The following is a 24,185-nucleotide window of genomic DNA, read 5'->3' as shown; positions in this document are numbered from 1 at the left end:
ACCCAGGAGTGCTTTACCATGGAGCTATACCCCCAGTCCTTTCTGTTTTTTATTTTGAGAAAAGGTTTCACTAAGTTGCTTGCATTAAGTTGCTGAGACTGGCCTCAAACTTGAGATGCTCTTACCTCAGCCTCCTAGTTGCTGGAATTATAAGGTTGTTTTTCTCTTTAAGGCTGAATTTCTAGTAGTCACCATACATGTCACTCAGTGCTTGCTTAATGATGTGTTCAAATGCATACAGCCAGTATGGTTTTTCCCTTCTATTGACAGCATTATGTATAGATTGGGGAATATATTCAAAGTTTAGGCTGTTTTCGAGTTTGTCCCAGTTTTTATATTCTGTTGACATCTCTTGTGTCCCTAGCCAGGAATATATGGATAGCGGTTTCTAGTCTCTTCTACATATACATGTAAGCCTCTGTTTGGCCAGGAATATGTGGAGAGTATATCAAGCCCATCTGTGGCTGCCTTTTCTTCAAGATTTCTCTGTTAAGTCCCTTGCTCATTTGTCATTTGGCTTACAGCAATGGGGACCAAACTTTCATACTTGCTTGAATAGATTTAGGGTTTCCCCTTTTACTTCCGGGCATAGATTTCCTGCTTTCCACTCCCAATGAGCTCAACTGCTTCGGTCAACATAGCTGCCAGTTTCTGTGCCTTGTTCTACCTTGGTAGAACTATCCCACTGACTTCACTGGTAGAGGAGAAAGGGTTATGAGAACAGGTCCAGGAAAGAGGGCCACGGACTTCTGCTCTACTGACCCAAGTTCAGATTTCATAAACAAATATTTGACAATTTATTGTATTCTTTTATCAATTTCCAGCCATTTGAGATGATTGTTAATATTTTTTTCCAGCTATATATTCACTTTTGAAGAGATAGAATTGCCAAATTCTTTATTATGTTGGAAGTCGTTTCTTTTGTTCTTTTTTCCCTCCTTTGTGTTTTTGAGATGTTTATGTTTTTCATATGAGGACATATAAAATATTGCATAGAAAAACATGTGATTTTAAATTTTATTAATGTTCTAAGATATTACAATTATAATTAAGCAGAAATTAAAATTTTTCTATTGTTGCAGATTTCAAGTTCAACATACAAAGATAAGAATGAGGAATACAAAAGACAGTTCACACATCTACCTGATACAGAGAAGCTGATAGCAGGTAAAAAAAAAAAGATGGAAATTTGCAAAAAACAAACAAACAAAATCCATTTTTAACCATATTATCAAAATAGAAGTGACATGTGACAGTATATGTAGAGAATTTAAGCCTTTATGTAAGAGAGAAAATAGTTTTCAAGATAAGTACCATCTTCTCATTCACAGTTAGACAATATAAAACTAAGTTATAATTTGGGGAGGAGTGATTTCTGACTTAGTAGGTAAGAAATAGAATTAAGTACTAGGAAAATATAATTAAGAAGAAATGATTTGTCACAGTTTCTCCTGGTACTTGTTTAATATGGTGTTAGAGGAAATATTTAAGCTTGATATTCAATATATATTAACTCTCCCTGAAAAGATACACTCTTTAATGAATGTACTCATAGAGAAACTTAATAAAACACTTTAGAGATGAATTAGTATTCATGTCTTTGTTCACATACTTTTTTTTTTCAGAGAAAAAATCATTTTGGCTTATGAACGTACTTCATTTTTAATGTAAGCTTATTACAGATTCATGACAATAAATTATAGAACTAGGTGTTAATTTTAGAATATTTATTTAAAACATTTGTGGGAATTTCTCAGATTTGATACTATGGGGGAATGTTTAATTCAGTATAAATGATTTTCCAGACAGTTCAGGTCAATAAATATGTTGATGAATTACAATATTTTTAAAAATATTATTTATTGCATGTAACATTCTCATGAAAAAGTTTTCGAATTCTACATTGAACAGTGAATGATTCTTTCAACCAAACTTCAACATTGTTACAGGGAGATAGCCACTGTTGGCAGTTTCTTCTATGTATTTACAGAAATTTTCTGTGTGTCTTTAGGAACATATGTGTATATATTGCTAAAAAAAGTTAAATAGTTACATGCTATGATTATTGTTTTGAATCTTGTATGCAGCTCTTTTTAAAAAATATTTATTTTTTAGTTTTAGGTGGACACAATATCTTTATTTTACATTTATGTGGTGCTGAGGATCAAACCCAGTGGCTCATGCATGCTAGGCAAGCACTCTACCACTGAGCCAGAACCCCAGCCCCTACAGCTCTTTTTATTAGCCCTATTTATAAGCCTACATCATGCTTTTAATGGCTTCCTAGTATTCAATTGAATGATTTATATTGTAATTTGTTTAATCAATCCTTTACTGATAAGACTTTTTGGTTACATCTTATCTTTTACCAGTAATGTGACATTGAACTTTCTTGTGTGTATGTGTGTGTGTGAGTGTGTATTTTTTTAACACATATGAACACATACTCTAAGATAATCTCCGTGAAGTAGAATTGTGACACAAAAGCTAATGAGCATTTAAAATTTTAACTGTTGTTAAGTCACCCTCCAAAGAGGCCTTACAATTTACATTCTCATCAATAATGTATATGAGTACTTGTTTTGCCACACCTCAGGAACTCTGCTTTATCAAAATTTGTTAGGTAGAAATGGTATTTAATCATTGTTTAAATATGTATTTCCTTAATTGTGAGAGACATTGAATATCTGTTTATGTCTATAAACCAGGTGCATTTCTTTTTCTATGAACCTTTCTCTTCATAAACTTTGCCCATTTTTCTAGTGGATTGTCTTTTTCTAAACTTTGAATAGCTTGTTAGATGTTAAAAACAAATTGTAGATCTTTTTTGCATGTGTGGAATGTTTCTTGCCAGTCTGCCACTTAAAATCAAATACTTTTCACAAAAACCTTTCTAAAATGTATCATCCTCATTACTGCCTTCTTGAAAGAAATTAATCTGATTTTACAGTGAAATGTACCCATCATAAAACTGAAAAGCTATACAGAAAAAGTATAAAGAAAAAAATGAAAATCGTTGGGGCTCCTACTGTCTATATACAATTTGGCTAATATTTTGTAGCTATCTTTTTATAAATGGTTAGTGGGCAGCTCTAATACTACTTCTGGGGAAGAGATTAGGCTAGAAGTTTGCTCACTGCTCCAAAAATATTTGGAGTCAAATTGGTAGGAAAATTTTATTCAAAGCTAGCTTTTAAAAAAGACAAAAAAAACTATTGTTTTAAAAGTTCCATCTTTGAGATCTCTGAATGTGAGCAAGGCTTTTAAAAGAGAAGAGGCAGCACCCAGGCAGCAGAGGCAGAATGTAAGACAAAAGGCAGGAAGTGTGCATGTATAGATTTAGTGTGCTGCACAGGCCTGGGAAGGGGACAGTCTCCATTCTCAGCTTCCTTAGGACATAGTGGTGGTGGTTGTTGTTGGAGGAGAACCCTTTAGCTCCCTCTCAGCGTGAGAAATTTGCTCTTAATTTCAGAGGGAGACTTCCAAATTCAGTCTGTTTTAATATCTTTCAGTGTGTATATTTGCTTTCAAAAATTAACATTTTTAATTTTTTTCTCACTGCTATAGTAAACCTGCTCCATTTAGAGAATTTGGAAAATGTTATGAGAGGTAAAATGGCTGCCCAGGGGAATTTCTAGGGTGATAGGATGGTTCTACATGGTACTTCAGTGGTGGATTCATAACTGCTGGTTGTCAAACCTTTACACAGGAAACTTGTTGCTTAATCAATTAAGATATCAGAATAGTTCTTTAGTATCCCCAGAGGATGATTGGATCCAGGATTTCCCCTCAGATACTAAAGTCTGTAGATGTTCAACTCCCTTATATAAAATGGCATAGTATTTGCCTATAACCTGTGCACATCATTTAGTATTCTTTAAATCATCTCTAATACATTTAATACCTAATATAATATAAATGCTGTGTAAATAGTTATTATGTTTCAGGAATCCAATATTTGTGCTGCTCAGTACTCAGCTTAAAACTTGAGGGGAAAAAAACTTGGTTGAATGAAGCAGTTTTATTCAAAACCAGCTGTGAAGAATACAGACTAGACTTTTTTATCTCAAATCTCTCCTAGGGGCATCAGGGGTGCAAAGGGTTTTTATAGGAGAAAAAGGAGGTATAGTGGGATAAGAGGCAAGACATCCACATGCAAGGTGAGTCTTCTTCTCCATTATTTATGTTTCCACTTGTCTGTCTCGTCCTTTCCCAAAACATCAAGTAGAGCCTCTCCGTCCCCTGCCCTACTGGGAATTAAACCCAGGAGTGCTCATACATCCCCATATTTTTTTAATTGCATTTTAAGACATGGTCTTCCTAAATTGCCCAGGCTTGCCTCGAACTTGTGATTCTCTTGCTTCAGTTTCCAGAGTCACTGGGATTACAAGCATGTTTCACCACACCTGCCTTGCAATTTCTTTTCTGAAGGTATTACTTTTCTGCAAGTCTGTTCACAAGAGCGAATAAAAGGAAGGGTTGTTAAGGGGGAGGACTCTCTTTAGAATACTATGTGAAAAGGATGAGTTGTTAAAAGATTAGGATAAAGATTAGAAGAGAAGGGGAAAGTAATTCTGTTAAAGACTGCTTCTGAGCAAACTGTTCTGTTATAGTTACAGTGATAGGAGACAAACAGATGTGAGTGGTGGGAACACAAGGTTAAAGGAATAATTTTATAAAATGGGCACATTGTGTTCATTCCCACATGCTTTCTTTTCCAAGAAGCAGTTTACCTGTAGTCCTACCTGGCTTAGGTAGAGAGGATGGATATGTCACATTTCTCAGCAAACTACTTGTTATCTTTAGGAGAAATGCAGGCCCAAAATAATGACCATAAGAGGAACCCACGTTACCCTGAAGGGGGAGATTTTTGTGGTTTTTGTCACAGACCAGATCCTGAAACTCAGGGAGGTAAGAATGATTCCTCCTAATCATAAAATCTGTAAGAATTTGTGGGTAAGAATCCAGTTAAGTGCTTGCTTTGTCAGCACATATACTAAAATTGTAACCATACAGAGATTAGCATGGCCCCTGTGCAAGGATGACATGCAATTTTGTAAAGTGTTCCATATTTTTTCCTATACATAAGTGATGAATATACTGTAAGAGAAATTAGGAAAACTACTCTCAAAAAGTAGCCTCAAAAATTAAAATACTTGGGAATCAACCTAACAAAAGAGGTGAAAGACCTCTATAATGAAAACTAAAGAAAGAAATTGAAGACCTTGGAAGATGAAAAAAATCTCCCATGCTCTCAGATAGGCAGAATTAATATTGTCAAAATGGCCATATACCCAAAACTGCTATACAGATTTAATGCCACTTCTGTTATAACAATCCCAATGACATTCTTCATAGAAATAGAAAAAGCAGTCATGAAATTCAATTGGAAAAATAAGAGGCCCAAAATAGCTAAAGCAATCCTTAGCAAGAAGAATGAAGCAGAAGGCATCACAATACCAGACCTTAAATTGTACAACAGAGCTATAGTAAGGAAAACGGCATGGTATTGCCACCAAAACAGACATGAAGACCAGTGGTACAGAATAGAAGACACAGAGAAAAACCCACATAAATATAGTTATCTCATACTAGACAAAGACGCTAAAAACATTCATTGGAGAAAAGATAGCCTTTTTCCACAAATGGTGCTGGGAAAACTGGAAATCCATATGTAGCAAAATGAAATTAAGCCTCTATCTCTCACCCCACAAAAAAATCAACTCAAAGTGGATCAAAGACTTAGGCACTAGAACAGAAACTCTGCAGCTAATAGAAGAAAAATTAGGTCCAGATCGTCATCATGTTGGCTTAGGACCTGACCTCCTTAACAAGCTTCCTAAAGCACAAGAAGTAAACCCAAGAATCAATAAATGGGATGGATTCAAACTAAAGAGCTTCTTCTCAGCAAACTAAACAATCAATAATGTGAAGACAGAGCCTAGAGATTGGGAGACAATTTTTCCCACATGCACCTCAGAGCCCTAATCTCCAGGATATATAAAGAACTCAAAAAACTTAACATCAAAAAAACAAATAACCCAGTCAATAAATGCAAGAATCAGCATTTGAAAGTGGGATGTGGTCTTCATTCTGCCTCAGTTCCCCAGAAAGCCCTTTCCTTATAACAATAGTATATTGTTTAGGGAATGATACAAGCAAAAATATTTATACATATTCAGTGTGGGTGAAATCTCCCTCCCTCCCTCCCATCCCTCTCCCTCCCTCCCTCCCTCCCTCCCATCCCTCTCCCTCCCTCCCTTCTGCCCCTCTCCTTCCCTCCTTTTCTTTCTTCCTTCTTCCCATGTGTATGGAGGGCTGACTTTATAGATCTATTCCATAGCTCTGTTTGCTGAGAGGATTTAAAACATAGTACCCTAGTAATAACAAGCATGTCTAGGGCCCAGATTTTAGTTTCTAAATACCACTCTCCAATAAAAGGAACAAGAATTCTTTGAAGAAATAGCCTGTTATAGGGCTGGAACAGTGAAAATGCAGAATGAGTTTGAAATATCTTGTAGTTATTTCAGAAGTCAGGAAGAGCTTATTTAAAAAAAAAAAAAAAAAAAAAAAGGAGCCAAGTTGAAAATGGTCAAATTTAGAATTGCTTGGACAACAAAGTAACAATAATTTTGGATTGTAATTTTAAGAATCAAATAAATATTCATGAGCCCATAGTATTATAAATAAAGGCTTGAATAATTAAATAGGGAGAAGCCCACAACTCTACCTGAAATTCCAAGCATCCCTAGGTAATTTATATGCACATTAAAGTTTGAGAAAATCTAATCTAGGGATTAAGTGTGCACCTGGGTTGAAAGCCTTACTAGATTCTTACACTCTGTACCTGTAATGGTGAAGAAAATCTAAAATATTTTCGCCAACAACTGAATAGTGACAAAACTTATTTCATCAATGTTAATGCATGTCTAACATCCTGATTAACAAGCCAGTAATTTCACTAGTGAAATTCCTTTTTTTTTTGGTACTGGGGATTAAACTCACAGGTGCTTAACAACTGACCCACATTCCCAGCCCTCTTATAGTTTATTTACAGGCAGGTTCTCACTGCTAAGTTGAGTTGCTGCGGCTCCCTAAATTGCTGAGGCTGGCTTTGAATTCATGAACCTCCTGCCTCAGCCTCCCAACTTGCTGGGATTATAGGCATTATGCCTGACTTGAAATCCCTTTTCTAATGTATCTATGCTAATTAGCCAAACATTTGATGTTAAACTGTGATAATAATAGTTGAAGTGGTATGGTAGCCTCTGCTGGAGTATAGTTATTTTAATTAGATTGTTAGCAGACCCATACCAAGTATGATTCTGTAAATTACAACTAACTCTCCCTACTTAAGCCTGGGTATATATATCTGCTTTTTCACTTCTAATATTAATTCATGTTTATCTTTTTTTTTTCTTGCCTGATCTTGGGCAAAGAAATGTTTATTAAAATTAAAAACATATTTGATCCAGCAATTCTACTTCTAGAGAAAATGGTATTATGGGGATACATTAAATTCCCAACACTTTGGCTTATCATGAGTATGCAGGTAGCAGAGCCTTTGGGTAATGTGATTGAAGTGCTAATAGTTGGAATCTGGGCTGGAATGTATTGAAATGCATTGAGTAGAGCATACTATCTGTTACTTAAAGAATCTATAATCCTTTAAATAATTTTATCAGTCAAAATTCTGCCAAACATAAGGCCTTATGCCCAGATGTTTTCAGAGATAATTTTTATTCAATTTTCAAGGAACTGATGGCCCCAAATTATGCAATAGAAGAAGAGCAAAATTTTTCTCATTTGTTTTTGAAGTTATGTCAACCTTGAAATAAATTAGTGCTGATTGGTAGGGGTTAGGGAAAGGAGAATGTGTGCTGGAAGAATATGAACTGTATAATCTTATGATTGTCCTTCTATATTATGAATGAAGGAATAGATTGTTACAGAGTTGGAGTGGATTATCTCTAAGCATATCCCTTTGTTTATCCAAGAAAACTCTCCCCTGTATGTATGGAAAGGTAGAAAGGAGGCATATTGACTGACAAATCTTTCTTTGTACAGAGAGAAAGCAGATTTGGATTCCTACGCTGTATTAGTCAGCTTTCCATTGCTGTGACTAAATACCTGAGATAATCAACTTGTAAGAAGGAAAGATTTATTCTGGCTCACAGTTTCAGAGGTTTCTGACCATGATTGGTCGACTTCATTGCTTTTGAGCCTGTGGCAAGGAAGTACATGATATTGGGGAGCATGTGGTGGAGCAAAGCTTGATTACCTCATGGCTTCTGAGAAGCAAAGAGAGAGGAGGGCTGGGGTCATAATATCCCCCTCAATGGCAGTGACCCAACTTCCTTCCACTAGGTCCCACCATTTAAAGGTTTTACTACCTCGCAAAGGTGCTTCAGCACATGGTGTTTGGTGGACATTCAAGATCTAAACTGTGCTATACCCTCAACCTTAAATGCCTAAATTCGACTTTTACTCTGATACACTAACATTTACATTAGGAGCTGTGGCCTTTTAAAGGTTGGGTAAATTCTGCCAGTGTTTGGAAGACATAGTGGGTATGGCTGACCTCTGAGGGAACCCATCGGTTAGTTCCTTGATGTCTGTATCTATCGTAACCATCCCTCTTTGTACTTGCTGATTCTAAGTGTGTATGTATAGGGAAGAATGGCTGTATTTCTACTGTCGCTTTTGTCTGTATATTTTTTTCTTTGTCTGCATATTTTTTTTTTTAAGATGAGGCTTTCTCCATACTTTGTTCATTGATATCCACTTTTTGTCTTCTAAAATTTAACAAAACCTTCAGTCTGCTAATATAATCATTCTTTTACCTACCCCTCAGCATTGTTATGGATTTAATCTCTTTTGTTTTCCCTGTCCTCAAAACAATTATAGAGAAAAACGGGGAAGTAAGTGCATGTCAGTATCCCTCCCAACTTAGATCAGCCATTCTATGTATGATTTACTACTAAAATAACTCTATTCCATTGAAAGTATTTGGCTTAGGAGACTATATTCTTTTTTTCCAGGGATATCATTACTTAAAACCTTGTTAAATTCTCTGAGTATCTGAGTGAACAATGTGGATAAGACAAATAATATTGTGTTGAAGGAATATAAAAATCTCCTACCAACTCAGAAAACCTCTCCACAAAAGTCAAAGAGAAAGAAAACAATTTATTATCAATTAAGCATTAAACCAGAATGTGAAGTGCATTGCAGGCAACCCACAAGAGGTCTTAAAAACTGAAAGAAATCTCTTACCCTATTACACAGTCAAGCACATACAAACCACTATGTGTAGGCTCTAAAGAAATGATCATTAGTCCTTAAAATAAGAGGACTTGACATCACCATATGTCACACATAGTTCATCCCAAATTTACCTCATAATTAGGGCAACCATCAGTGATAGCTAGTTGGCATAAATCCAAAGGAAAAATAAACTCATATTTTTATGGCAGGAGTTAGTTTTGCAACTTGAAGTGAGATGTCCACTGAAATTAGACTCCTACCTTCTCACAGATTCTGGAGATAGAGATGTTATCTTCCTTGATATTTACTTTTCAGAGATGGCTCCCAGGTCCTTGAGAAAAAATTCCTGGTTTAAAACTGGCAAGAAGCCTATTTAGCTTTTAAAAAGATTCACAGGCATCCTCAAAGGAGCAGGGAAAGAATTTGCAAGTTTTCTAAAGAAAATATTCCAAGAAAAGCAAGGGGAGTATCTGTTTCTCTTTCTGCAGGAGGGAAAATCAGGGTTTTTTTTTTTTTTTTTTCTTCAATTTATATTTACTCCTATTATTTCAAGTAAAACACAAAATAAAAAATGAAATAGTTATCTTTTATAACTTCATTTTCTTAAATTTGTAAGCAATTCTAAAAATGTCTTGAGTCTTTTAATTTTTTTAAAGCAATGTCAGCATAATTGGGCTCTCAAAGATGATTGCTACTACAATGAAATGCTTTTAGATATGTATTTCCTAATATTATTGTTTAAAAAGGCACATTCACATAGTTCATTATCACTTCCCTTTTGGATAGTAGGCCTAACTCCATCAATAAAAAAAAATAGTATATCTTATCTAATTAAGTATGTACTTACTATTTACTGTGCAAGTTTAATGTATACGTATATGGTACTGATACACTCTTTATCTATTACCATAGCATTTTATTCTGTATCCTTCATTTTGTTGTAGTTGCTAAAGTAAATCTTTAGAGTTGGAGCTATTCAGTTTGCTGCAATTGATCATGTAATAGCTAGTAATTGATTGATGTTAATGCTTGTCACATATTGACTTAGTTTCTTGGTTAACTTCTTCAATTTTACTCTTTCTGATAACCAATTTTAAAGTTATAAAATCCATAAAATAATTTGTTTTAAATGTTATTTTCTCATTTCATTCTAGGTGAATTAGATTGTTAATATGACTTAAGTCAGGTAGAATATTGCCTCTTGAAACACTGATTATTATTGTGGTGTATACTCATTTATCAGTTGGTAAATTAGGAGAAAAGAAGAAGAGTAAAACCTCTTTACTTTTAAAAGAAAATGTTTTATTTTTTGCATAGGATATATTGCCTTTGTCATTTTTTTAAAATTAAATTTTATTGAGGTATACATTTATTATGATAGAACATACACATTTTAGGGAAGTCATTTTAAAAACCCATTGATAAAAAGTATGCCCAGGTAATGGTTTCTGTAGCTTTTTTCCCCTATAACTTTTAATATGATTAATTTAAAATAATGTACTGTGGTGTATAGACTAGCCATGCTGGCATCACCTGAGATCCTGTTGGAACACAGACTCTTGACCTTTCTCCAGACCTATTTAATCAGAAATTCTAAGGGAGGGATCTAGCAATCTGTGTTCTAATAAGTCTGCCAGGTATTTCTAATATGAAATATGAGGAGCATTAAAGTAATGAAATATTTTAGTGGTTTATATAAAAAATTCATGATACCTCAAGGTAACCTTTAGTCTAATATCTGTTTTGAAGATGTATACTAGTAAATGAGTAACTTAATCTGCTTAATCATTTACTAGGAATTTTTGTTTGGTGGTATCTCAGGTTTGTTTTACTGAAGGAAGCATTATGAAAGACTAGCTACTTTGCTCAATTTTTAGTGTTTGCTTAGAAATTTAACATGACTAAGTATAAATATTTTGAGGTTTGTGAAATCTTTTTCTAAAATTGCTAATTACATTATGGAGTTTAAAAATTTACTGCCTAATTAAAATACCTCATAGCAACTCTTTATATCTCACATTTACACTCCTGTTTGTATTTGCCACAGAGTCAGACTTCATCTTAGACACGTGGTATTAACTTGTTTGGTAGGCAGTGACATTTGCACGAAGTTTCTTTTGTATTTTTTAAATTGAAGACTTAATTTTGCTGGATTTTAGTGCCGAGATCAAGAGGATCAACTTTGAAATTGACTTAAAAAATTTATACAAATTTCTGAGTCATCTTTGCCTTCTCTTTTAACATTATAACCAATCACCAATGCCTCATCAGTGCTACTTCCTAAATATTTATGAATTTAACTCTTTCCCTTAATATTGTTTTCTTCTGGTCTGAACCACCATCATCTGTCCCCTGGACTTCCAGCTGGCATATTGAAATCAATTTTTGCAATGTGATTAAAGCACTATTTAATAATATACATCTGATCATGTCCTTTCCACTTAAAACTCCTAAGTGGGGGCTGTGGTTGTAGCTCAGTGGTAGAGTGCTTGCCTAGCACATGTGAGGCACTGGGTTTAGTCCTCAGCACCACATAAAAATAATTAAATAAAAACAAAGGCATTAAAAAACCAAAAACTCATCAGTAGCTTCTCAGAGTCCATTCTACTGTGAGACCTTACAAGGTGTACTTATTTAGCTTCTCAAGCCTAGAGAGTTATCTTTTTCTAGATCCTAAAATGTACCATAGGGCTTTTTAAAAAACTTTTCTACCATAGGGCTTTTTTAAAAACTATTTTTTTATTAGAGCATCGTTATTATACACAGTTATTGGTTTCATTTTGACAAAATAATACGTGCAAGGAATTTGTTTGCAAGCCCCATCCCCCCATTTTCCTCTCCTCTTCCTTCCCCCTATTTCCCCTCCTGTATGCTATTACATTTCCTTTCTTCTACATATACATAAAAGTTAAATTCCCTGTGGTATCTATATATGGAATATATTGTGATTTTGTTAAGTTCATTTCATTTATCTTCCCCTTTTTCTTCCTTCTTCCTTTTCATTCTCCTACTCCTCTGTTCTTCCCTGTATTTTTACACCATAGGGCTTTTAAATGTGTTATTCCTTTATGATCCTGGTGAGACTTCATTGATCTTTAGACTTTAGTTTATAGACTGCTTTTTTAGGGGAATCATTCCTGATATCCTATCTCCACATCCCACCCACTTCCCTTCATAGCTCTTATTACATGTATATGTTCATAGCTTTATCTGTGTTTGGTCATTATCATACTTACTTTTGTATTTATTTGTTTATTATCTGCCATCCTTTTAGACTGATTCATGAGGGTAAGATCCACTTCTGTTAATCTTAGTGCACAGCCAAGTATATGAAGAGTGAACTAATGAACAAATTGTGATGACTTTTTATTTGTTGAAATAGTATTGGGTTTATTCAGTTGCCACATTTTTGTGAATAAGATGTTCCTTATTTTTGTGTATATAGATTATGCTTGTGCTCTTCAAAGGGACATTTTGCTTCAGGGACGACTATACCTTTCAGAAAACTGGCTGTGTTTCTATAGCAACATCTTCAGATGGGAAACTACAGTAAGACATATTTTTGAATTTGATTAGTTAGTACAAATAATTGCATAAATAGAAATATATACTGTCCCCTTAAAAACAATGTATTCTAGACAATTCCAAAGTAAATTCATATGTATATTTGTGCACCTTTACTTAGATATGAGTAAATTTACATGTTGTATAAAATATAACATATTTTTCTAACTTAATACCTTGAGCTCCATTTATACTTATTAGATATGGTTACAGAAAAATTTCAGATTGCAAAAGCTTGGATATATATCTGTTGGCTGACAAAACCAAATCTTATGTGAAATACTGTCTGAGTTTTGCTTGTGTGTTGGTGTGTTAACGTGGAACATGAACACCCATGCGTATTTTCACACTGTGTCCTACTGTAAGATGTGGGAGTTGGTGGAGGAGAATACTGAAGGGAAGAATGTCTGAGTGCTTACCTTGTTTTTCCTAAAGGATATAAGCATGTGTTTATTAATCCCTTCAGAATTTTCTACTAAATATTTTGGATTAGAATTATATTATAATCCTTGGCATTTTGTATTGTATATACTTCTAAAAAATACACTTTTTAATTTTTCAATTCTTTTGTATGTTTAGATTTCTATTGCTTTGAAGAATATAACCTTTATGACCAAGGAGAAAACTGCTCGACTGATCCCAAATGCTATCCAGATCATTACAGATGGTGAAAAGGTGAAAAACTTTTCTACCTTTGCCATGTTCCATAGTGTGAAGAAAATTTGCATCATACTGATCATCAGTATTGAGAATATAGGCAGCTGTTGAAGTTAGGAATATCTTGTAGAAATACACTGTATTTAATACTAGGTTTATGTATACTTTAATAGTTATTGGTGATTAACTTTAAATGACTGACTTTTTTGTACTTCATAGTTTATGAGAACTTTCACCCATAGTTTTCATTTTCTCATTGTTAAGAGGTAGGCAGGGTGAGTGTTGGCAAAATGTTCTTATTATTTCTAAATACTGTAATAATTTCATGATTGTTTAGTCAGTAATACCTGCATAATAACAAGTAATAAAAACAAATAGTCTTGTGAGCAGAGATTTGGGCAGCATACAAGTAAGAATACATAATCATTATAATCTTTTCTTAACAATGGCAATTAATAGCCATCATTTTATTATTCACCTGCAATGTGTATCATTTCTTGGTGGGGATATATGAGTAATCTTTCTATACCCATCTGAAAAAATTGTTCAGGGCTATGTGTCTGATATTAGAAACATAATGCTGAGAAAGAAGAAGAAAGAAGGAAGGTACAGAAGGAAAGTATGGTAGGATATGAAGGGGAGTCAAAGAGAAGGAAAGAAGGAAGGAAGGGAAGAAGGAAGTGAAGGAAAGAAAGAACATGGGGAGAGAGAAACAGGATCATGATATTAAGTCTTTGTAATTATACTTAAAAAAAAATTTTTTTAGTTGTGGATGGACACAATATATTTATTTTTATGTGGTGCTGAGGTTTGAACCTAGTACCTCACATGTGCAAAGCAAGCTCTCTACCACTGAGCTACTGTCCCAGTTCTGTAATTATACTTTTTAATCTTATAAAGTTTCTTTCAAATGCACTTTGAGTTTTATTGTTTATTTATTTTTGTAGTGTCAGGCATCAAATCCAGGGCCTCACACATGGTAGGCAAGTTCTCTGACACTGAACTATATTCCCAACCCCTTATATCTGTTTTTGAACATTCTCATTCCTACAGAGTATTTCTGAATACAATACAAAGACCTTTCCCCACTGAACTATTTTGAGAGTAAACTGTCTGTCAACCCAGATGTCTCGTTGCCCTTGTATTACATAACCACAATATAACCATCAAAATCAAGAAAGTAATATTGATTTATCATTGTTTAATCTTTGGACTGCTTTCAGTTTCCACAGTTATTCCAGGAATCTCATAGACTCAGTTCTGTGTTCCTCAGTTTCCTGGAGGAGTCCTTTTTGCCTTTGCTTTACCTTCATGTTCCTGACACTTTTAAAGATTACAGGTCAATTATTTTGAAAGATATTCCTGAATCTGTTTGATGTTTCCTTATGATTAAATTTGGGTTATGCAATTTTGGAAGAAATCCCTAGAAATGATGCTCTTTTCTTCCTTTTGGATCCTATCAGATGGCACATAATTTTAGTTTGTGCCATTACTGGTGATATTTATATTGATTATTTAATTGTGTCTGCCAGTCTTTGTTTTAAAGTTCATCTATTTTCCTATACAAATATTTTGAAGCAAGATGCTTTGAAACTATATAAATATACCATTCTTGCCAAACTTAAATTTATTTGTTTATTTTTATCATTTACTTATATCATTATGAACTCATGGTTTTTATTTTATTCAATGCTTATAATCACTACAGTTACTTATTTTGATGTTCAGATTTTCCAAGTTTGGGCATTTGAAACTCTTTCAACCTGGTGATTATGTTTTTTTGACTATTTTCAGTATTGTTTGAGCATTTCTTTGCTTTTTGGCACAAGATGTTTCAGACATTGGCTGTTCCAGTGCTAGAATCTATCATTTCTTCAAGGAGTTTTGATTTCTTTAGGAGAAGACCAATATTTAGAAGCTAGCATATTCATTGTATTGGGGTATCACTATTTCTAAATTCTCTGTGGACAGAAAAAGAGTGTATATTATGTGTATAATGTTTTATTGTTTATTTATTTTATGTAATCATACACCAACATAATCATACACCCACATTCAAAATGCACACACATACATATGCCCACTTATATATCTATCTATTTCTCCTTCCATGCAGCCATTCATTCATCTATCCATCTATCCATCCATGAACACATATCAATACTTCCCATTCCAATTGAACACCACAGGGTTCATTCTTGTTTTCTCCATTTCCATGTTTTTAACCCCTCCTTCCCTGACAATGAGAAACCAGGCTCCCATTATCCATTATTTGACCACTTAGCCTGTTTGGAACCAATCTCCATCTCCACTATCACCCCAACATGGATGTCCTTTCACCTCATGAAAGGTTCTGACAGAGTTGGGCCACTGCCTATCCCACCATGACTCAAATATTCTCATATGCCTGACCTATGATCTCCTCACCTTGCTTGGACTGATGCCATATGTCCTTTCCCTGTATCCACATTTCTCTGTCAGAGGTCTTTTTACCCGCTTGGGCTCTGACACTTTGTGGGACAATGTTTCTGTGTGAACAACCTCCTCATTCTGATCTAAACACTGCTTTGAGTTTTTCTGCCCCCATCATCACTGCTAGTGTAGGGCCTTCTTTTCTCTGTTCTACCAACACCTTTAGTGATAACCTATTTAGTAAGGGAATAGTTTAATATTCTTACCTTTAGAATTAATACATGCATACATTTTCATTATTTAACAAAATCATCAAATGATTCTTAACTAACATCTTCCTTCCATGCCAGTAAAGCCTCAATTCCATTGTCCTTCCAGAGGCAAATGCTATTATAATTTGATTTGTATTTTCAGTCTGCCTTTGTGTTTACATATATATGTGCATACATATGTGTATGCATATTTGTGTATATATATGTATATATAATTTTGCTTTTCTAAAGTAAATGCTATCTTATTCATATTGTTCTTCATCTCTCTTGCTCTTTTTGGGGGGTGGTGGTGGTGGTAGGAGTACTGGAGATTTAACCCAGGGGCCCAGAGGTGCTTTATCACTAAGCCACATTCCCAGCCCTTTTTAAAAAATCTTTTATTTTGAAACAGGATCTCACTAAGTTGCTTAGGGTCTTGCTAAATTGCTGAGGCTGGTCTTGAATTTGCAATCTTGTCTGAGCTTTCTGAGTCCCTGGAATTACAAGTAGGTACCAAGGTACGTGGCTCAGCTCTCTTTTTAAAAGAAATTAGCACCAAATTGGGTATAATAGTGAATGCTTGTAATTCTGTGGACTGTGGAGGCTGAGATAGGAGAATCCCAAGCTGGGCAATTTAGTGAGACCCTGTCTTTAAAAAAAGGGTTCCGGGGAGGGGGGTGGCCTGGGAATGTAGTTCAGTGGTAAAGCACTTGCCTAGCATGCACAAGGCTCCAACAATCCCCAGTACTACAAAATTAATGACTACCATCACCACAATAAAATCCAACAAAATTATCTCTTGGAATTGTAGATGGACTCTTATAGAAAGATCTATCTCTGATTTTTGAAGTGCTATATAGTATTTCTTTAGATGTCTTGTGGTTCCGTTGATCATTAATTCAGTTTTAATATTTACTCTTATAACAGTGCTTCAGTGAACAGTCTTACCATGCCTTCTTAAGCTCATGAGTTACTGTTTCTTACATACATCGTGAAATCTCAGGGCAAAACATATTAATTTTGATAATGATAATAACACCTAGCATTTACTGAACACTTGGTTGTAGATGTTATTTTAAACACTTCACATGTTTTCTCATTTAATTTTTATAAAAATCTGCTACATAAATTATTCAATTATTCTCTTTTTGTAGATGAGAAAAGAAGGCAGAAATGCCCCAAAGTCAGAGAACTAATAAGTGATAGAACCAGAACAGCAGCTTAATTCATAGACCCTGGTCTTAAATTCCTGTAGACCGTGTTAACTCAATGAATTCTTTTTCTATCAGAATGGGGAAAAACTCTTGTACTGCTTAATCTTCATCACTTATATATACTTTATGATTAAAGGAAGACTAATTATTTTACTTTTAGTTCTTATTAAGTTCTAGAATATATTCTGTGCTTCACTGGTTCAGATAGTACATTATTCAGAACTCTTCCTGAATTAGTAGGCTTATTCTTGAACCAACGCTTATTAATAGTTTTTTTGTTGTTGTCGTTGTTTTTTTCAGTCCTGGGGATTGAACTGAGGACCTTGCACGTGCTAGGCAAATGCTCTACTACTAAGCTATATCCCCTTTTTATTTCTTGTATAGTGGAATGGTCTTGCTAAGTTGCTGAGGCTATTCTTTTTTTTTTTTTTTGGTAGTTATTAAAATAGTTTATTTATTTTTTTTATTGGTTGTTCAAAACATTACAAAGCTCTTGACATATCTTATTTCATATATTTGATTCAAGCGGATTATGAACTCCCATTTTTACCCTGTATACAGATTGCTGAGGCTATTCTTAAAATCCTCCTACCTCAGCCTCTGGAGTTGCAGGGATTACAAGTGAGTGTCACTGCACTCTACCTTGTTAATAATTTTTGAAGTTGGATATGTAGCAAGAAATAAAGGAAGGTAGTAATATGTCAAGATTATCCAGAAAACTGGGAGTTTTAAGGAACTGGAAATGTGGTGATTGTGTTCAAGAGTGGAGTATTTAGTTTTAGAAGTGGAGGTTAGCAAACATAGCATACTGGTGAAAATGGGATAGACAAGATTTTTCTTATCTATGTTTCTGAACACAGAATTTTAAGGTTATCTTAATTAGGCAAAACAATTTGGCTTAAGAAATGAGAATAGTGGGCAGTAATAAGTAGTGACCATTACATTATATATTATGGTTATACAATTATTTGAAAGAGTTCCTGGAAAAATCCTATTTATAAAATGTTTTGCTTTATGAAGAATATTTACCAAAATTTCAATTTTAGTAATCAGAAAATAGCACTTTAAAAATCTGTCTATGTAAAGTGTCAATACCCTAAATATTTTTGACATTTTATTTAATAACTCCAGCATAGAACCAAGATATCTCATTCCTGAAGATAACACCTTAGTCATGAAAGGTCACTAAGAAGGAGATTGGAAGAGATGTCACACTGAGAGACTGTATTTAAAATAGGCTGTCTTGTCACATTTTCCTATAAAAGCCTATTTTACAATATGACTTTGCAAAAATCAGTTAAATGCAAAGAAAAATATGAACTGAAAACAGAATGATAAATTGAAACATACTACTTTTCTTTTGTAACAAAAAAAAGTTCAGAGTTAACATGGGTGTTTATATCTATAATTAGTAGAAAGTATTTCTGGAGTTTTTCAAAGATTATAAAAGATAATATAATTTAAAATTAAGATCCTTAAAATAAGTCCATCTCTTTAATCCACTTGTATTTTTTGTTCTTTTTTTTTTTTTGTATATTTGGCTCAAATGTCAGTCAATTCAATTTATTTATCTTTGTAAGTTCAGAATAAAATAAAATTTGTAATTTTAAAAATTAAGTTGATTTTCTAATATTTAAACTTTGATGAACATAAATACCTGCTTATGATATTTAAAGTCCCTTTCCCTACTAATACTGACAAAATTGTGTTTGCTGTAAGATACTATTTGTTGTGAGACACTATTTTTAAAGACACTGTGTTCATACAACAGATACCTGCTTTTCTCCTATTATAATAAAAAGTCAAATAAAAAAGAGTATATAAAGTAGGCAATTGTAACCTATTAGTTTGCTTTGACCATTGAAATCCCCAGCAGACCTCTATGGCAGATGCTTTTTCCTTCTTTTCTATTACTAAAATTGTTGTATTACTTTTTCCTTTGCAGTTTTTCTTTACATCTTTTGGTGCCAGGGACAGAAGTTACCTCAGTATATTTAGGTTGTGGCAGAACGTTTTATTAGATAAGGTAAGTGTTCATCCCAGAGGCAGGTGTTTGTTTTAATAAGAATCTTCTACTGGGTACATAAATAAAATTTATGAAGAGCTCTTTTATTTTTCTGAACCTAACTTTGACTACACTATTCAAATTCCAAAAAACTTGAAGCAAAACAAGATCCATAATTACAAATTAAGATGTTAATTGTTATCCCTAGGGTAACCACCACCTCTAGGAAAAAAAGAAATTAAAATATAGTAAAAGATAATAAATAAATGATATTAAAATGAACTACTATAAAATACATTTTTAACACATAAAATGGTAATAAGGGAGCCGGGCATGGTGGCTTACACTTGTAATCCCAGCAGCTTGGGAGGCTGAGACAGGAAGATCGCAAGTTCAAATCCATCCTCAGCAACAGTGAGGTGCTTAGCAACTCAGTGAGACCCTGTCTTTAAATAAAATACAAAATAGGGCTGGGGAGACTCAGTGTTTGAGTGTCCCCAAGTTTAATCTCTGGAACAACAACAACAAAAAAAGCAGTAATGGAAGAATAAGTGGACATAAAAGTTATGACATAAAAACCAATTAGCAAAATGTAGACATTACACAGATAAATAAACCTAAGTGGATTAAACACTTGAAAGAGATTGGCAGAATAAAAAGCATATGATCCAACTATATGCTGGATATAAGAGACAGATTAGATTTAAAGACAAAAATATATTGAAAGTAAAGGAAATTAAATGATATTTCATGCAAACCCTAACCAGAGATGACTACAGTAATATCAGACAAAATAGAGGAATACCAAAATTTTTAGAGGCAAAAAACAATATTTTATAATGATAAAAGGATCAGTTCATTTGGAATTCATAACAATCACGAATGTGTGTGCTTTTTAACACAGTCCTAAAATATATAAAGCAAATCTGACAGAATTGAATGAAGAAATAAACAATTCAGCAGTAATAGTTGGAAAATTCAGTACTCCATTTTCAGTGACAGAACAACTAGACAGAAGGTCAACAAGGAAATAAAACGTTTGACCAACACCATAAACTAACTAGAACCAAAAGACATCTATGGAATACTCCCCGCAACAACAGGAACACGTATCTTTCATAAGGGCACATGACATTCTCTAGAGAAGACCACATGCTAGGTAATAATGAACCTCAGTACATTTAAAAGGATTAAAATAATATAAAATGTGTTCTGTAACCACAATGGAATGAAATTTGAAATCAATTTGGGCAAATTTGCTAGAAAGTGGAGATTAAATAGAAGAGTCCTAAATAACCACTGGATAAAAGAAGAAATAGGGAAAGTAGAAAAGCCTCTGAATATAGGTTGTTCCAAGTAGCACCCCACTGGGGATGCTTTAGCTTTGCTGGAGTGAGGGTGATGTCTGAAAAAGAGGCCTGAAAGTCAGAGGAAGGCAAAGGCAGGGAGAAGGGACTCATGAGTCCTTCTTTGGTGTTTTAGCTTTCTGCCTACCCTGAGCCACATGCTCATGATCCTGGCTTGAGCAACACCTCAAGGTACAAAACATGCAGCTGTATTTCAAGTGGAAATTATACTCTCATTTTAAAAAGGAGAATGGCAGTTGTTTTTGCTCTGTAGTAGACAATAGTGTTTAAGTATCTGTTATATATTAAATACTATATAAAATTGGCCTAACAGGAAATTTTAAGCATGGTAGAATTCACCCAGAAAAAGAACTAAAAAAACAAACAGAAAACTACCTTCTTTTTATTTATTTTTTGTATTTTCCTAGTGATCTTTAAAGAACAATGCTATTTTTTAAAATATACAATATCTACAACAATAATAGCAACTCCCATTTATGCTGTATTAGGTGCCAGTACTGTGTATACTGTTGATATTGTCCAGGGTTTCACAAGCCCCATTTGCCTTCTAGTTTTTTTGGTTTGTTTGTTTTGGTACTGGGGAATAAATCTAGGGACACTTAACTACTGAGCTACATCCCCCGCCCTTTTTATTTTTTATTTTGAGACAGGGTCTCACTAAGTTACCTAGAGCCTTGCTAAGTTGCTGAAGCTGCCTTTGAATGTGTGATCCTCCTGCCTCAGCCTCCCAGGTCTCTGGGACTAAAGGCCTGTGCCACTGTGCCTGGCCTACCTTCTAGTTTTTTGAAGTGAAATAGTCACATTGGTTAGATTTCTTGATCTTGTGTAACACTTCTGAAAACAAATAAACAAACAAAAAAAACACAAGTAAAGAAAAAAAACCCATAGATTATGCAGGAGTATAGCTATAAAATACTATAAAAACCTTATAAATAATTTGAATAATACATTTTATTTGGGTTATAATATTTGGAATCTATTTAGAGAATTTAAGTTCAGAATATTTTATTTATGTTTACCTGTAATTAGGAAATCTGAGAGTAAAAATAAATATTTTTTACTTCTGTTTACTTTTTTTGTGTGGTGAGAAGGCTGTAAAAACAAAGCAAATTAATCTAGAAGAAAGATTATTGAAAGATTATTTAAGTATTATGAAAACCAAACATGATTGTATGTGCTTGCTTCTTATTTATTAAGTCCCACAAAAGAGCTTCAGAAAAAGCTGGAGCCATACTATTGCCTTTGAAAAAGAATGCTTTTTAAAGAACCATCTTTTTCATTCATAACTTAGCATAACATAAGTTGGAGTTTAGTAGATATGTGTTAGAACTGCCAGCATACTCATTTATGATGTAATTTATAGCATTTCAGCTTAGTTGACAACATTTGAGCTTGGCTCTGATTGTCTATACAGCATATTGAGTTATCTGAGATTTGTGGGGCTAGAGGACAGACTTATTTGTTTCAAATTGCCATTTTTAAAATTTATTCTTTTTAGTTATATATGACAGTAGAATATATTTTGATATAGAATACGTACAGAGAGTATAACATCATTCTTATTGTACATGATGTGGAGTTGCACTGGTCAAGTATTCATAGATGAAAATAAGAAGTTTATGTCTGTCTGGGGCTGGGGATGTGGCTCAAGCGGTAGCGCGCTCGCCTGGTGTGCGTGCAGCCCGGGTTCGATCCTCAGCACCACATACAAACAAAGAGGTTGTGTCCGCCGAGAACTAAAAAATAAATATTAAAAAAAAGAAGAAGTTTATGTCTGATTCATTTCACTCTCTATCCCATTCCCATCCACACTCCCTTTCTCTCATTTCCCCATCCAATGTGGTCAACCTCTACTCTCCCCCAACCGCCTATTGTGAGTCATCATCTGCATTGAGAACATTTGGCCTTTGGTTTTTGGGGTTTAATAGCCTTTAGTTCCATCCATTTACTGGCAAATGCCATAATTTCATTCTTCTTTAAGGCTGAGTAATATTTCATTGTGTACATGTACCACATTTTCTTTATCCATTCCTCTATTGAAGGGCATCTAGGTTGGTTCCATAGCTTAACTATTGTGAATTGAGCTGCTATGAATATTGATGTGGCCTCATCTCTGTGATATGCTGATTTCTTAAAAATTTTTTTTTTTACCTGTAGAGGGACACAATATTTTTATTTTTATGTGGTGTTGAAGATTGAACCCAGTGCCTCATGCATGTGAGGCATGCACTCTATCACTGAGCTACAACCCCAGCCTTAATATGCTGATTTTAAGTCTTTTGGGTATATGCTGAGAAGTGGGTTAATTGGGTCAAATGGTGGTTCCATTCCAAGTTTCCTGAGTGATTTCCGTACTAGTTTCCAGAGTGGTTGTACCAGTTTGCAATCCCATCAGCAATGTATGAGTGTACCTTTTCCCCCACATCCTCGCCAACACTTATTGTTGCTTGTATTCTTGATAATTGCATTCTGATTGAGGTGAGATGAAATCTCAGTGTAATTTTAATTTGCATTTCTGTGTTAGTGATGTTGAACATTTTTTCATATATTTATAGATTGCTTATTATCCTCTTCTGTGAAGAGCCTGTTTAGTTCCTTAGCTCATTTGTTGTTTTAGTTATTTATTTTTTGGAGGTAATTTTTAAAAATTTCTTTATATATCCTGGAGATTAATGCTATATCTGAAGTATAGGTGGCAAAGATTTTCTCCCATTCTTTAGGCTCTCTCTTCATGTACTTTATTGTTTCCTTTGCTGAGAAGAAGATTTTTAGTTTGAATCCATCCCATTTATTGATTTTTGATTTTACTTCTTGTGCTTTAGGAGTCTTATTGTGAAATTCTGTTCCTAAGCCTACATGATTGAGATTTGGTCCTACTTTGTTTTTTCCTAGGCATAGGGTCTCTGGTCTAATGCCTAAGTCCTTGATCCACCTAGAGTTGAGTTTTGTGCAGGGTGAGAGATAGAGGTCTAATTTCATTCTGCTACATATGGATTTCCAGTTTTCCCAGTGCCATTTGTTAAATAGGCTATCTTTTCTCCAGTGCATGTTTCTGGAGCCTCTCTCTAGTATGAGATAACTGTATTTATGTGGGTTTGTTTCTATGTCTTCTATTCTGTATCACTGGCCTTCATGTCTATTTTGGTGCCAATACCATGCTAGTTTTGTTACTATAGCTCTGTTTTATTATTTAAGTCTGGTATTGTGATGCCTCTGCTTCACTTTTTTTTTTTAAGGATTGCTTTGGCTATTCTGGGCCTTTTATTTTTCCAAATGAATTTCATGACTGCTTTTTCTATTTCTATGAAGAACATCATTGGAAACTTAATAGGAATTACATTAAATCTGAATAGTGCTTTTGGTAGGATAGCCATTTTGACAATATTAATTCTGCCTATCCAAGAAAAAAACAAAGAAAAAAATCCATAGATTATACAGGAGCATAGCT

The 24,185-nt window shown here is 34.1% G+C and overlaps 1 protein-coding gene and 1 non-coding gene across 2 annotated transcripts in view; one reads left to right on the top strand and one right to left on the bottom strand.

The window, feature by feature from the left end:
* Positions 1 to 24,185, bottom strand: part of LOC143407842 (uncharacterized) — a 132,311-nt gene that overhangs the window by 58,611 nt on the left and 49,515 nt on the right. The window lies entirely within an intron of this gene.
* Positions 4,973 to 5,076, top strand: LOC143409094 (U6 spliceosomal RNA). Its single transcript, XR_013092602.1, has one exon. It is a non-coding gene; the product is annotated as a U6 spliceosomal RNA (small nuclear RNA).

The sequence above is a fragment of the Callospermophilus lateralis genome, chromosome 10 (assembly GCF_048772815.1).
Source record: "Callospermophilus lateralis isolate mCalLat2 chromosome 10, mCalLat2.hap1, whole genome shotgun sequence".
Classification (NCBI taxonomy): domain Eukaryota; kingdom Metazoa; phylum Chordata; class Mammalia; order Rodentia; family Sciuridae; genus Callospermophilus; species Callospermophilus lateralis.
Note: the sequence above shows the minus strand (reverse complement) of the source record. Positions and strands in the feature narration are given on the sequence as shown.